General features: G+C 40.2%; 1 protein-coding gene across 5 annotated transcripts in view; it reads left to right on the plus strand.

Annotated features, from left to right (window-relative positions):
- Nucleotides 1-15,328, plus strand: part of LOC124881892 (disheveled-associated activator of morphogenesis 1-like) — a 57,321-nt gene that overhangs the window by 4,140 nt on the left and 37,853 nt on the right. For 3 of the 5 annotated variants that reach the window (XM_047387791.1, XM_047387789.1, XM_047387793.1), the window contains exon 1: nucleotides 10,773-11,184. The exons of 1 other annotated variant lie outside the window; for it this stretch is intronic. The gene's annotated coding sequence lies outside the window, so the exon portion shown is untranslated. Of the gene's footprint in view, nucleotides 1-10,772; nucleotides 11,185-11,298; nucleotides 11,421-15,328 lie in introns of those variants that run through there. One more of the 5 variants, XM_047387792.1, reaches the window with a different exon arrangement.

The raw sequence follows: 15,328 nt of genomic DNA on the forward strand, positions 1-15,328 counted from the left end.
TGGGCCTGGCTGTGTTACTTTAAATCATGCGCTGGGGAGTCTTGCTTAACCTGTTCCAATCTGATGTGCATGTGTCAGTGTCTCAGATGTTTTTGTTTAAGCATTTAGAGGATCTGCTGAATGAAAACATGCTGGCTTCAGTAGCTAAGGTGGTAAATCCGGTTGGTAAAGATACCTCAGATACTTTCTTGGGGTTAAATATTGACTACCACTGCATGTGTACATGCTGTTTTCCAACAGTGTGATTATAAGATAATTCAGTGGTGTTTAAAAAAAAAAAAGCTGTTTGTTTCTGTTTTTATCATTCTCTACTCATCCACATGAAAATGTAATATCCTTGATCTTCAGCATCTGTTTTATCACATCCAGGATGTCCTCCCCCATGATCAAACCATTATGATACCTAAAAACACCTGAATTTGTTTGGCAGGAGTGGAGGAGTTCTAGATGGTGTCACTGTTTCATGTTCCCCAGTCAAACACACTCAGCATGATGTGTGGTGGATCTTGTGGCTTCAGTGCGGATCTGCGTTATTCTGCTGGCCCGTCGCAACAATAGGCCTGTATGATTGTTTGAATGTGCCATTCTTTGTGCGGTGTGCTTCACTTGGGCCAGACAATGGCGTCATTTAGCATCCCATCTCCGTTTAGGCCTGCTCTGTCACCACGGCACCCCCCCTGCCATACCACACACTACCCCCCAGTCTGCCCTGCCTTTGCACTTGTTCTTGATATTGGGGCAGCTGTTCTCTAGACAACCTTTGTTGGCCACACCCAAGACCCAGCCTCATATTTTGAGGATTGTTGAGCCATGCCAGGATGTGGGTGCCTTACTACTCAAAACAAACAATTTCACTCCAGGAATTTCCTGATTTAAAAAGAAAATAAAATAAATTCCTGCTGATATTTTAAAGATTTTCCTTGAAATAACTTTCTAGGAATAAATACAAAAAATAACATTATTTTAGATTGGAACAAACACAGTACCTCACATAAACCCGAGTCCTCGCTTTATACAGTTAGTTTGGTTTTACAAAGTAAACATTTTTACACAAACCTTTACAATAAGTTATAACTAACATATCCATCTGCAGGTTAGTTTAGGGGCCCACTAAGCGAGTCCACACTGCTTGTCCCTCTTTGAGACCGTTGACTCTTGACCCTCCTGATTGTTGAGAGGTGAAAAGGCAACGCACACAGCGCCCAGCTAAGCCACTTGGTGATGGCAGATGTTTCATTGATGTGCTGCAGCCTGAGTGACCTCAGAGGTCTGGGAAGTCCTCTACCCAGTCTTAACTCTGAAAACGCATCCTAATGCATGTGAGCCACATCCGTAATAACAGAAGAAACACATTCATAGCAGATGTTATGCAGTCTCAAACTTGATGTGCTGTCGTTTAGGGTTGGATGAATACAAACCTGATGTCATTGTGCATTGACATGTCATTGATGCCAACATCTACGTCACCCTCCGCCCACTATAACACCTGTGGTTATTAAGTATGTTAGGGTTTTTAGACTCCGTCCCAGTTCCAGTTTGTGCAGCTCAGACTCGCCTCCGCAGTTTAGCCCATCCTTCACCGTAAAGATCCTTGATCTGCAGCTTTCTGGTTTTATATCTAGAACTGGGTGACCTATCTGATTTTATTTTGGGCGATCTGACCTTGTTGCAGCCATACCCATGAGAGTACTGGCAGTACAAGTTGTGCTACTTGAAATGAATGCAGCGAGAGATCCCAAAATTGTTCATACCGCGTGAACATTGTTTCATTGGGCTTTATGTTATAGACCAGCACAAAATAGTGCTTTATTGAAAAATGGAAGAAAGATGTGGTCTGCATTTTTATTGAGCTCACTTTACTCTGATGACCTCTAAATAAATTCAGTTAAATCAAAAAAGAAAAAAGGAAGCTGTTAAGCTGTCCTGTTTTCAGTTTGCCACAAGCAAATAGTAGACACTGCAAACCTCTTGGGGAAGAGCCTTTGGTCAGATGACTTAAAATCTGAATTTTATGGCTTTCATTGGAAAACACTGTGTGTGTGTGTTGGGTCACCTTGAACACATCATCCCCATGGTGAAACATGGTGATGGCAGCATCATGCATGGGGATGCAGTCAAAGTCCAGACCTACAGCCCCAACACTTGAAGGTTGATGTTCACAGACGCTCTCCATCCAATCCTACTGAGCTTGAGCTGTTTTAGAGTTTACATCCAACGCTGATGAGGAATTACTCAAACCCTTGCAGATGTGAATGCAGTGAAGGGTGGTTCTACAAATCATTGGCTCTGAAGCTAAATGCAAATGCGCCCCAGCGTGTTTTTGGTTTTTATTTGTAAGAATTTTTTTTTTTAATGCATCCTGTTTCTTTTTGCTTCTTAATTACACAGCTTTGTGGTGCTCTTCCACAAAGAATCCCAATAAAATGCAGACATGGAAGTGTTTAAGGGATGAATACTTTTAAGGCACTGTGGTTTCCCTTTTAGTGCTTAAAAACGCAGTACCTGCAATACGTGTGTAATAAAACTTGTAGCGATGAGGTAGACACTCTCTCAAGTAAATCATTAACACTTCCTTATGTTTCACTTTGCTGTGAACTCAATCAGATTTTATGACAAGTCTCATCCTCCCACATTAAATCCCATCAGCGGTGCCGGTTTACCACAATACGGAGTGACGTTTCTATTTTGGTTGATGGTCTTTCCTTTTCCTGAGGTCTGTTATTTGGACTAATTGTTTTAAGCTGTTAGTCTGTCGTGTAATAGAAGATACATTTATACCTTTGTTGGGGTTCAGCCATAAGCATTTGGATCGCTTAATTCTTCTCAGCATGTGCCGTTTTATTTTTCTAATTAATCAGTTGCTTCTTCCTTTGGTAAAAGAGGTTTTTAGCCATGTAAGATGGAAAATTACATCTGTCTTGGCAGTCGGAACAAAACGAGGCAAACCTTAGCTTATGACAATAGGGATCAAAATGAATCACGTTGGAGACTCAGCCACAAGATGTGTAAAGAGTGCAGCCATGGAGGGCGTTCAAACAAAGGGAGCATGAGGGTCCTGTGTGCACGTGTGAGGGGGAGTCCCTTAACCAAGAGTTTGCTTTGAGAGAAAGGGAGGAGGTTTAATAGGCCTGGAGGGATTCATGTTTCACCTCATGCTCTCCTTCTGTGCCTCTTTGTCCTGGTCATATTATAGCTGGTAAATCCTGAAGCAGGAAAGTTTTCCCCTGTGGCGTCTGTGAGCTGTCTGTCTTTTATTGTTTTTGAAGGACAGCTTCCAGCTGGTTGGGTGCCAGCTTTTTTGTTTGACAGCATATTCAATCAGATCAGGCTGCTACTTGAAGTTCTGGTAATGGCAGCTCAATTACTGAAAGCTGACGCGTGTTCAACATTTCAAAGGGTGAATTATTCCACACGCATTAATCCACCTTCAATATGTGCATGACACGCTGTTTTAACCATCAGATCTTTTAACGTTTATCACGTTAAGCTTTCACGATGCCCCCTCAGAAGGTACAATGTAGCGGAGTTGGACTTCAGGACCTACTCAGGGTGCAGATTTTACCCGCACACTTTTTCTTGGATCTTGTTGGAACACGTGCATTAAACAAAGCTCCTGTGATGACCTCACAAATCTAAGCTGTCTAATTGTAAGCCTCAAGGGTGCATTTATTCAAAAACATCATGTGGATTTTCAAATTATGCCATGCATAATTCTTTTGTTTTCTTTGACTAGATTAGGTTTGACGCCAACACGTGCCTTGCCTGTACACAAAGCTAACTGTGTGTAACCGCTGCTGATAAGCAGATGGATATTGTATTTAAAAAAACAGCCTGTGCCAGACCATGGCATGCTTAAAATTGTTACCACACCCTCCAGAAAGTTAGGCTCGTGTTCTAACTTGTAGTTGACTTATAAGAGCAAGGCATGGAAAAAATATGTTTAGACTATGTTCTGCACCCTTCATTCAGTCATGACTTCATCAGCTCAAATGATTCACAGGTCCTCAAGATGCTTTCAGACCAAACTTTCATTGGAAATCATTCATGTCTTGATTATTTTTAGCATAAAAATGTTTTTGATTAGTATTGTTTTTTTGTTGTTTCTTTCCCGCTTACACTGATTTGTTAGTATATTTCCTAGTTAATTTAATTTCCTTTAACAGCCACTGATGGCAGTCATGCTCATTTTAAATGAATTAGAAGAATTGGAAATTGTTTTTAAAAACAGATACCTTTGTTAGGCAGTAGGTTTCCTGTTGCACTCATTTCAGACTTAAACTACTGTCTTTATTTTGCCTGAAACTGCATTGGCAGGTACAAAATATGTTGTCCTTATCTGTTTGTCCTCCTTGAACTCCAGATGCTTTGGGTTCCTTGAACTTGACTCTAAGCTGCTGCTAAAAAGAACAGGTTCCTGCAGTATATCATATATCTGTGTGAGCAGCGTTAAGCACCAGTGTAGTCTGATGACATCAGCTGGCTACTCACATACTTGTGAGTCATTATATTACTAGTCTGGTTATTTTCTTTTCTGAGAGAGGGTTGTTTAAAAGTATTTACCTCCTGACAGGAGGTAAAACAGATATAAGGAGGTATATCTCCTTATATCTGTTTTACAACAGATGTAAGGAGATACAGAGCCCAAAACGTTCCACCTTCGTCTAGTTGGTCCACAAAGGATTTTCCCAAAAGGTTGGGGGGTCATCAAGGTGTTTTTTTGACAAATGTGAGATGGGCCTTTGTGTTAATTTTTCTTAGCGGTGGTTTTGGTCTTGAAACGCAACCGTTAGTTGAAACAGAGGCAATTGAGGGCTGCAGTCCTTTAGATGTTGTTCCAGGTTCTTTTGTGACCTCCTGAATGAGTTTCTGGAGTAATTTTTGATAGGCCGGCCATTCCTGGGAAGGTTCACCATTTTTCCATGTTTTCTCTGTTTTGTTTATAATGCCTCTAACTGTGGGTTATGGAGTCCCAAAAGCCTTTAGAAATGGCTTTGTAACCTTTTCCAGACTGATAGATGTCAATGATTTGGTTCCTTTTTTGTTCTGGATTTGTTTTAGATTGGGGCATGATTTGTTACTTTTTGAGGTCTTCGAGCCTACCTCATATTGTCAGACTGGTCCTATTTAAGTGATTTGATTCTACAGGTCTGGCAGCAACGAGGCCTGGGCATGGCCAATAAATTGAAGCAATCAAATTTGTTAATAAGTTAATTTATTAATTAACATGTAGAACAATACATATTTTTCCACCTAGGGGCAGGTTAGTTTGCATAGCCTTTTCTCTAAATAAATTAAATCCTAATTTGAAAAGTGCCTGTTGTATGTACTCAGGGCATCTTTGTTTGAAATTATCACTTAAATCATTTAGAAAGACAATCAAAAGCGGAAGAAAACTGTAATGGCATCAATACGTTTCACAGCACTGTTATCCACTTACAAAACTTTTGAGGGGTCTGATTTCATTCTACAGCCTTATAAATAGTCATTTGAAAAGCATAATATTTTAACAAACAGTACTTTGAACATTTACCATGTATTAAATTTGTTATATGTTAGCAGCTGCAGTATAACTCTGCTCTTAGCACAGTTGTTTGTTTCTAATGTTTGCATTTTGCAGCTGATTGCTGCGACGCCGCAGGGCAGAAGCTGCCAGGTCAATCCTGTTAAACACCAGGTGTCCTTGTTATACTCCCCCAAACATCTTATGTATTTTTTTTTTTTTCTTTCTGCTGTGCATGTTTTGCTTGAAGTTTTCCTTTGCATTGCTCAGAGTTATTGTGGCGTTTCATCGTCTGGTCCCATATTGTTTTCTTGTTCTGCTGAGATTATGACAGCAGATAAGCAGCTAGTATTCCAGACGCCTTGGATTCTCTGTATGACACACAAGACTTTGCTTCTGTCATGAATCCAGCTGGCCAAGAGCCAGTTTCACATCTGTGTTAGCTGAGTAAGATAAGGCCAGAACCACAGACCTTTCTCACTTAGATCCAGTCTGGCGGATGAACTCTCAGAGCACCTCTGTGTGTCAGTAGCTAATAGCCACACAGTACTTTGAAGCTGTCTTCACACTCATAGCAGTCTGAGCACTGAGTGGATTATGTTGGATTAACGCTACTTTATTTGATTTGTTTGTTTGTATGTATCCAAGCTCTTCTGTAATACTTATTTCATGCTTCTCTATTTGTGAAAACCTCAACCACTAGCTTCTCACTGCTGGCCTGCATCTGGAGAGATCAGCAAGTTAAGCTCCTGTCTTTTAACCCCCAAACTCTGTCAATCTGCCACAAGCAGTTTCTCTGCACCTGCTTAATGTCGTCATATTTTTTCACAGCCTTGCATTTGTTTTTGTAAGCCCTTTAGTCCAACATACACCAGCTTTGCTTGAGAAGTAGATGTATTTACAGTTATGTAGTTAAATGCAAAGATGTTAGATACAGATGGAGATGCCCTGATTCAGTTTTTGGGATTCCTATCAGATATTTGCAGATATATAGATTTTCTAATCTGGAATACTTTTTATTTAAACATTAGGTGATGTTTTCGTCTTGGTTGCTGTACAAGCTTTTATTAATAACCCAGACAGGCACCGTCAACTACAGTGAATCACAACCTCAAAGTCAGAGTATTTATTTATGAAATCTGGATTTTTCATTGTAAACAAGCACCCGATAGCATATAGGTGTGAGGTGTAGAGAAAAATCGGCTTTTGTATTCAGCCCACGTGAGTCAAAACTTTATAGAACCACCGTTCACTACAGCTGCAAGTCTTTTGGGGGTATGTTTCTACCATCCTTGCACATCTACAGACTGGAATATCCAACTTCACATTAACTCTCACAAGCTTCCCTGTCGCCGCTAACGAAAAAAAAATCCCCACAGCATGATGCTGCCATCACCATGCTTTACAGTGGGAAAGGTGAGTTCAGGGTGATATGCAGTGTTAGTTCTATGCACATACTGTTTTGCATGTAGGCCAAAAAGTCACTTCTTCCACATGTTTGCTGTATCCCCTATAAGGTTCATAGCAAATTGTGAATGGGACAGCGTCCACACAGCATGATGCTGCCAAATACATCTGTTAATATATAATCATCTGTTTGTACCAAATTGACTGTATATTTATTTAATATTTGCTACAAAAGTTTGGCTTTAAGCTCAAACCTCCACAGTAAAACTAGCCAAAACATTACTTACAGCTGTACAGGACCATGTCATCTGGAGAGGTGGCCTTGGTGGTCCAATACCAATACTGGATCAAATTAGTCCCATTTGTAGTTTAGATTCTTACTTCGTATTTACTAAAACGTGAAATTAATTACTTAATCACATGACCAGGAACAGCATTGAAACCACTTCAGTGTAAGTGCTTTTTTGGACCCGAGATCCATTTTGCCAGCTCTTTACAACACTCATCTTTTTTGCATTATTATGTTATATACACTCAAGCTCAGTGAGATAAGTGACAGTATAATTGTGGATACTTTAGTCATGATGTATAAATTGAAAACACTCCTCCCTGCCATTAATATCATTTCCTTAACACAATTTGCCTTGTTGGCTGCTTCCACTTTGAAACATATTTTCTTGCTTGGTTGTTCTCTTTCACAGCCCTGCTTCCTCTTTTTCTGAATATCTAGCCCATAAAGTGTTATTATCAGATCTTGGACCACCTTTCCTTGTCTACACTTGCTTGGCTGTGCACTGTGTGGGCTTTCTAGGATGGACCTGATTCAGAGGGTAATTACAGGCTTTCTGAAGGGTGGGTAGAGACAAGAGGGACCCTCTCCACTCCTGGCATTTTATTTGTAAATGATGGGGTCTCCTTCATGGGAAGGGTTATATGGTTGGAATTTTTAGATACAGCCCCATCCTTACCCTTCACAATATGCTCTCCCTTATTTGCAGTTTGTAGGCATTTTAGTCATAATCTAGCTCAGAATAAAGACATCTGTTGCTATGTTTTAATTTTCTTTTTTAGTTTTGTTCATTTGTGTTTTCTGCTTTAAATCTGTACAAACGCTTACTTTTAATAGCATTTTACTTGTGTGCTTTAATTTCCAGAATACAGGGTTCCTTGGCTTTCTGGACAAGTAGGGAAAAATATGGAATTTGATTTGGGCAATTTCCAGGTCTCGACAAGTACGGAAAAATGAAATAGTTTGCTAAAACATATTTGTTTCCATCCATTCATCCAGATTCCATATTTAAAGTCTGTTGTCTGTTAAAATATCTGTTCACAGTGACATTTTGTATTCATTCGTTTAAAAACGGGCAAAAAGTGAGACTGAAACCTTCGGGGGTTTGTGTCTGGAAAGCCTGAAATTCTCACTTGAAAGATGTGCACGAACAATCAGAAAAAAACTATTTATCACAGCAATAATCCTGAAATATTTTATTATAGCTGAATTTCAGAAATTGCACCATCACCAGAATATTTCAAACTCTACTACTGTTTCTCACATTTGAGTACAAAGTAAAGTAGCTGTGATCTGTCAGCAACTTTCAGCTTTAACTTAATTTTATTTAAGGAATAGGACACCCCAAAAGCAATAATATGATCTGTTTGTGTCTCCTCGCAACTTCTTCTCCCCTTAGAAACTTTTCAGATGATGGACAGTAGCTCTTATTTAATCATTACCAGGAAATTTAAGTATGACTTCAGTTTTAATCTAATAATGCCTCAAACTAGTGCTGAAACATGGAGGTTGCCATGTTTATTATGTCTCTCAAGCTTTGATGGCTTGATCAAAAGATCCTAAACAGACTGCACCTCCCTTTTAAAAACTGGAATGAAAAAAGTGTTGATGTTCAGTATTTTATCCAGGATAATACTAATTATGTCTTTTAGTTTGTTCAGATATGCTTCTGTTGCTTTAACCTCAAATTAATACAGCACACAAATGTAGGACAATATAGGTAACTGTGAAAACTATCATCACCCACAGTGTGCTTCCATCTGCTGATGTACCAGGTGAGCTTAAGGTCAACAAAACATCAGCGGTGGCTCTTTACTGACAGAGGAGAAACGTCCCCCAAGAACAGAGGTCCTCCATGGGAACAGGTCCTGTCTGTTATTCCAGCTGCATGCCATTCTTTTCAGAGGCAGCTGTCCAGGACTCTACAGCTTCCACTGTTATCCATTCATGACTGCACCGGAACGGCTTGCCAATGGAGTCTGTTATACCAGCACGGAAGAGATTGACTGTTTCACACAGGCTCGGTTCCGTGGATTAAAGCTCCCAACTTAAACAGGAAAGCTTGCAGCGTTTTTCAGTAGATGAGGAATGGTATTGGGCAGCTTCAATGCGTGACTTGGAAGTGCTTCAGACATCTTGAAGATGAAGGCAACGTTACAAGCTGGCATCTCTGAGTGAAATGCAGCTGTTGCAAGACTTTGAACTTTTAACAACATGGAAAAGTGACATTACTAACTAACCCACATTGTACCTTCTCATATCATCATGTTTACACATTTTTCTATTCAGTTGTGTCTGCACTTGTAGCTCACAATACGTTTTGTCAATTTCATGTTCAAAGTGTTAAAATAAAATCATGGGCAGCTAAAGGTTGCAGTAGCAGTAGCTTAAAGACCTAACAGACCGGCACCCTAACCAGGAATTTTGAAGCACTCTGTCTCATGGCCTTTTTCTGCCTGTAATTCACCACAGCGGTGAATGTCTGTCTGCTTTTGACCAAAATTGCAGTTAAAAAACTTTAAATTCTGGCAGCATTTAGAAAGCTGTAGTAATTTGTACTCCAGTTCGGAGCAACATTGTCACTCAGATGCACATGGGAATCAGAACTCACTTTTCTCCCAGAGTGGCTGGTTAAAGCACAGCACCAGTGAATGGAAGCAACAGAAAGTAAAGTGTGTGTTATTAAAATTACTTAACTCTTTTATGACAGGAAATTGGCAGATAGTAATTTATTTGTTATACGGTATCAAGATTAGTGGCGTGTTGTTGCATTTATGTCCTGCAGCAATGCTTGACTCACCAATAAAAATTAAGTCGTTGAATTACGTATCTTTTGTAAACAGCTGCCAGGAAGCATTCTGGGCTTGAATCAGGTAGAAGACAGCTGTTCTTTTATGAGGACATGTCTGATTGTCTTTTTGCCTTTTCCATAAATAAAGATGAATAAGTAATAATTAGTCCTGATTATTCAGCCAAAGATATAACTTAGAAAAGATACATGAAGAGATGAGTAACAGGCCAGTGGATACTGGGTTTCTTGCAATTTTTGGATGCTGGATTTTTGTTAGTCAGCAATTAGCTAAGATGCATGTGCTCTAAATCATGTGGGAGTGTCAGGAATTGTTTAGATAAAAGGAAAAAAAATCCTCTGAAATTTCTCCAGTCACGCCATAGGCTGCCCTTGAAATGGATCATAGGTGATTATGTGGGGTTAATGCACAAAGAGGTGTTGTTGGGACCAGAACAATGTCAAGGTAGAGAATAATAGTAGCTTTTCTTCCGTATTATAGCTTTTTTATTCTTCCCTAGCCTTTCAGCTCACATCCACATTTGCGCCGCTGGTTTTACACCTTAATCTTGTTCTCATCTTGCAGTTTCCAAACAAGACTTCACTAAACAAGCCTTAAACAAGCTTTCCAAAGTCCTATCTAAAGGTGGGGGAGGGAGGGAGCGAGCTGGGCGGCGGCCACTGCTCGGCTGCATCCTATTAGAACTGTGAGTGTTGAAAAGGGGTGTGGCCTGAAGCCTGTAACATCTGTGCTTGTCCCCTTTGCCCCCAAAGCATTCTGCAGAGAAAGGGAGTGGAGAAGAAGGCTGGGGAGAGAGAAGATCTCCTAAGAAGTTCGTGCTGGCCAGATGGCTGTTTTGCAAGATCTCAATTAGATGTTGTCTTCATGGCAGGTTTATCCTATTTACCCCCTTGGTAACGGAGAAAACCATCCCCCATGTAACTGGGATTTTCTTCTTGTCTGATTTTTTTTAAATAATTTTTGACAGCTTCTGGAAAGGTGCTCATTACCCACTTCAACCACAAACAGATGCCTTTGAACCTGCATGGATTACATGCGTTGCAAAAGGAAATGCTCTTCTGTGTGCTGTGTACAAGTTTTCTTTATGCCGAGCCTGCAGAGAGCTGGATGCTGCAGTGAGCAAAGGATATAAAGGGAATGCCTAGAGCACAGCAGAGGCAAGCTCTCTCCAGGACAGGGTAAGACGAGCCCTATAAATCTGTCTCTTATACCCTATAATCAAATGAATGCAAGGAAACAGAGAGCTGGAGCTGAAACCGGCTATCTGGTGACTGGAATGTGTGCACGGACTGCATGTGACCAGCAGATAGTTAGAGGCTATCAGTCTGCGAGTGTGCCTAAGAGGAGTTGTGGCTGCTGGTTTGATTTATCTCTCCCCCCACCAGGACGTCAGCTGGATTCCTCTCACCAATACGTAGGTTATTGTGTCATGTCTGTCTAATTGAGAGGTGCTGGTGCAGGGAGCGGTGTTGCTGTAGTAACCAGAGAGAGGGGGAGGATGACACGGCACTCCTGTTACGGCCCCGGGCAGATTTCTCGGTGGGAGAGTTGTGCCGTGCACGCAGGGAATGCCCCGTAATGACAAGGCTGTTCTGGTGATGGGGTGAGGCAGTGGTAGAAAAATGTGCTCTCACATACAGGGGGCTAACCTCCCACCAGCTTTCCCTCCCATTATCAGCATCAAGTCAGTCTGAAAAAGCGAGAGAGGATGGCATACTTTTTCCATGATTGGGGGGGAGTGGAGTGGAAATAATCAGGTCAACGAGAGAGAGAAAGTCACCTTGAGCGAAGACAGGTCCGCGTGTCCTCTTCTCTCATTTCCTGCTCCAGCCCACTCTTCTCGGGTTCTGCTCCCAGGAGGGTGTGTGTACTCCACATCACATGCATCACAAAGGGACTGACAGCTAGTCTTTGTAATTCAGTGGGATTGTGCTGTGTCTCAGAGTGATGAAGCTGGATTTTTACCCTGTAATCCTTACTGGTTCTGTTACTGATTTTGTCTGCTGAATTAGAGGGCCGATCTTCTATTCTTCCTCTATAAGCATCCAGAGCAGATTAAAAAGGAGGGCAATGTGCATTGGAAAGGGGCTTACATTAAACTTACACCCAGCTTGCTCCGGTCCCCCACTGCTGCGGTTACTATGGCAACTCGGGAAGAGGCAGGGATTTTTTTTTTTTTTTTTTAGGCTTATGCTGCCTCTCGGGGAATCTTCGGAAATATTACAATGCTCCTTATGCTCTTTTATTGACAATCTGTCGAGTGGCATTTTTTTTTAATGAGAAAGAGATTAGTGAGTATTGTTTGCCTGCGAGCAGCTGAGCACACATTAATGTTTACTGTTCCGTCTGCAAAAAGAGACTGAGATGTTTGCTGTTGTTGGTTTACCCACCTCAGTCTTTCAAAGTCTGTAATTTATGTATAAGCTCATCAAATGTTTGTTTTTTGGTCAGATTTGATCTTTCATCAAGTTTGCTACTTTCTTTTTATTCCCTTCTTCTTCACTGCGAAGCCAGTTACCTCTAAAGATGAAAGAAGCACACACTTACCAGATAATAATACAAATTTCTCTCCCAATGCTGGGTGTCTAGAGGATATATTACACTGTACCACCCACATTTATTGACACCATAAAGATGTGTCAGAAGCCTTAAAATTAATGCATCTTTTGTTGCAGCTCCATATCTGGAAAATATTGGAAAAATTCAACCCTTTTGATAATAACAAATTCAGCAGTTACCACTAAAACTGAATATAATAATAATAAATATAACAAAAGCATCTCTAATTAATGCTTTGTAAAAAGTATTAGTTTCTATGAACTTCCTTATTCCCTGTGCTACAATTATCAGACAGCACAGGGGTCTATTTCTTTTAACTGCTGGTCAGTAAACTGGATGAGGAGACATCATTTATTTATTTTAAACATAATCTCAGTCCACTATTGAAGAACTGAAACAAAGAGTTGTGTCTTAGGGTCACCAAGTTTCCATAACCATTAGATGCTGTCTACATGCCAGCCAGTAGCTGGTCCTACCATCGCAAATGCAAACATGTGGATCTTGCTAAACTCTACTTAGGTAGAGTAAGCATTCAAGGTAGGTTTGCACTGAAACCAAGAGTAATTGAGTGAAAAACACTGTCATGGAGGATCTGGGAATCTTGTTTAAGTCCGTGGCATCTGAACTCTTTGAAACACCAGGACATCTTAAGCAAAATTCTAATGCAATCTACCAGAAAAACTAAAAGTACATTGCCATTAGGTCTTTCAGCTGGATTATGATCCAAACCAAATGACCAAATTAACACAGAAATGGTTTACTGGGGACAGCTCATTTCAGACCTAAAACCCGTAGAAAATCATTCAGGTGAGCTGAAGAGAAGAGAGCACAGGAAAGAATCCACTATGGACAATCCAGAAAAATTGTGCAAAGAGAAATAGTCTCTCTTTATGCCCCAATCTTGTGAAATGTTTTAGACCACAAAGTGTTGTGATAATGGCAAAGGGGGGCTGCACAAAGTATTAACAGCAGGCTATAGATGGTTACTTTAATTAAAAACCGAATAAATTCAGTTGTATTAAGGCTGAATTTGCAAACCTATTTTGCTAATGGAGAACTCGCTTGACAACGTTGTCTGTAAAAAAAAAAAGAAAACAAAAAAAGAAACAGCCTTTAAACCTGCTTTTTAACCTCTGTCCTCTCTACATTTTTTTTTATTCCCATTCTTTAATTAAACTTTTGCGTTATTTTAATCTGTAGCAGCAAATTTAATGCTATGATAAACTTGTCATTTATAATCTAAATTGGGAGGCTTCCACTTAAGCACTTCTCTTTAGGGATAAAAGGTTTAATAGACTCAATGATGTTCAGTATTTCCAAAGCAACAAACATCAAAGATTATCTGCTTATCAGCACAATTTGCACAATCCTTTGTTGATGAAATAAATCTCTTGCCTCCTATAGGTAAAACATGTCAGGAGCTCCAGCTACAACTGATTGTTGCTCCAACATTCATTTATAGCATGAACAGTGACCTCTCAGAGTTGATTAGTTTGCTTCGCAGTCTTTATGTCCCTCCTCTTTCTGTTTGAAAACCTCTGGCTGCTGGAAACAGGCTCGCCTCCAGCAGAGCTCATCCAACCTGTGGTGTTTCTGTGTGCCGAGGATATGTGTGAAGATTTTGAGGTTTCTTAATGAGGAAAGATGGGCTAAAAATTGAATTACCTTTATGTAAGAGGGCTAAAAGAATTTACAAGTTTTGAAACGGCAGACACTTCCTTGTCTTTTTAATGGAGACCCACTGCAAAATCATAATCATCCCTATTTCTGACTTTTAATTTGTTATTTTGAGTCTTATGATTGTACCTAAACTATCTTGGCAACATTTGGTTTTATTTCAAACAAAGCTGTACTCTAAAGTACATGGAGGTGTAGCGTGAAGGTACTTTTTACAAAAATAGTCTGGGCTCAGACTAACTTTGCAACAACTAAAAGTTGTAAATGAGTAGACCGTTTTTAACCCTCTGCCATGTAGGCAAAATGTTTCTGTTGTTAGAAGAAATGCTTCCTTTGTCTGCTCCTGTGCTGGTATCACCCTTCCTCACTCCCCTGTATGTTAATCCTGTAATCCGAGAGCCCCTTCAGCTCTCTCAACCATGTGACATTAATGCTCCAGAGGCTATACCACAGCCACATTTCAACACACAATCATGTAATTCAAATGCACGGTAGCACCTTACTATCTGAGCCAGACTGCTGCTGTAATGCTGTTGGCCAGACAGTCCTGCCAACTCTCAGCTATCAGAGAGATGTGATTGATTTTAATCTGCTAACCTTCCAGCCAGCGATGCTGTCATGGCTCAGGTCTGTCTTTGTTCACGCATTGTGTTCTCTGTCCACCATTACCTCGTTGGTCGCAAAAAAGCTGAATGTGTGATCAGGCTGTTCACAAAACTTGGGCACCAATGTGGCATTAAATATCACTATATTTGTTGATTTACTATGGAATATCTTCACATGGGCTTGGTTTTGATAATCTGTAAGATACACAGCACCCTCATTAGATTTAAAATGTACATATGGGAGTGAAGTGCAACTGTATTCTTGAACCCCACTGTTGATAGTGCCTTGCGAAAGTACTCGGTACCCTTGAACTGGTCAACCTCTTGCCACATTTCAGGCTTAAAACATAAAGATATAAAATTCAAATTTTTTGTGAAGAATCAACAACAAGTGGGACAAAATCGTGAAGTGGAATAAAATTTATTGGATGTGTAAAACTTTTTTAACAAATAAAAAACTGAAAAGTGGGGCATGCAATAT

Source organism: Girardinichthys multiradiatus, chromosome 15 (assembly GCF_021462225.1).
Source record: "Girardinichthys multiradiatus isolate DD_20200921_A chromosome 15, DD_fGirMul_XY1, whole genome shotgun sequence".
Lineage (NCBI taxonomy): Eukaryota > Metazoa > Chordata > Actinopteri > Cyprinodontiformes > Goodeidae > Girardinichthys > Girardinichthys multiradiatus.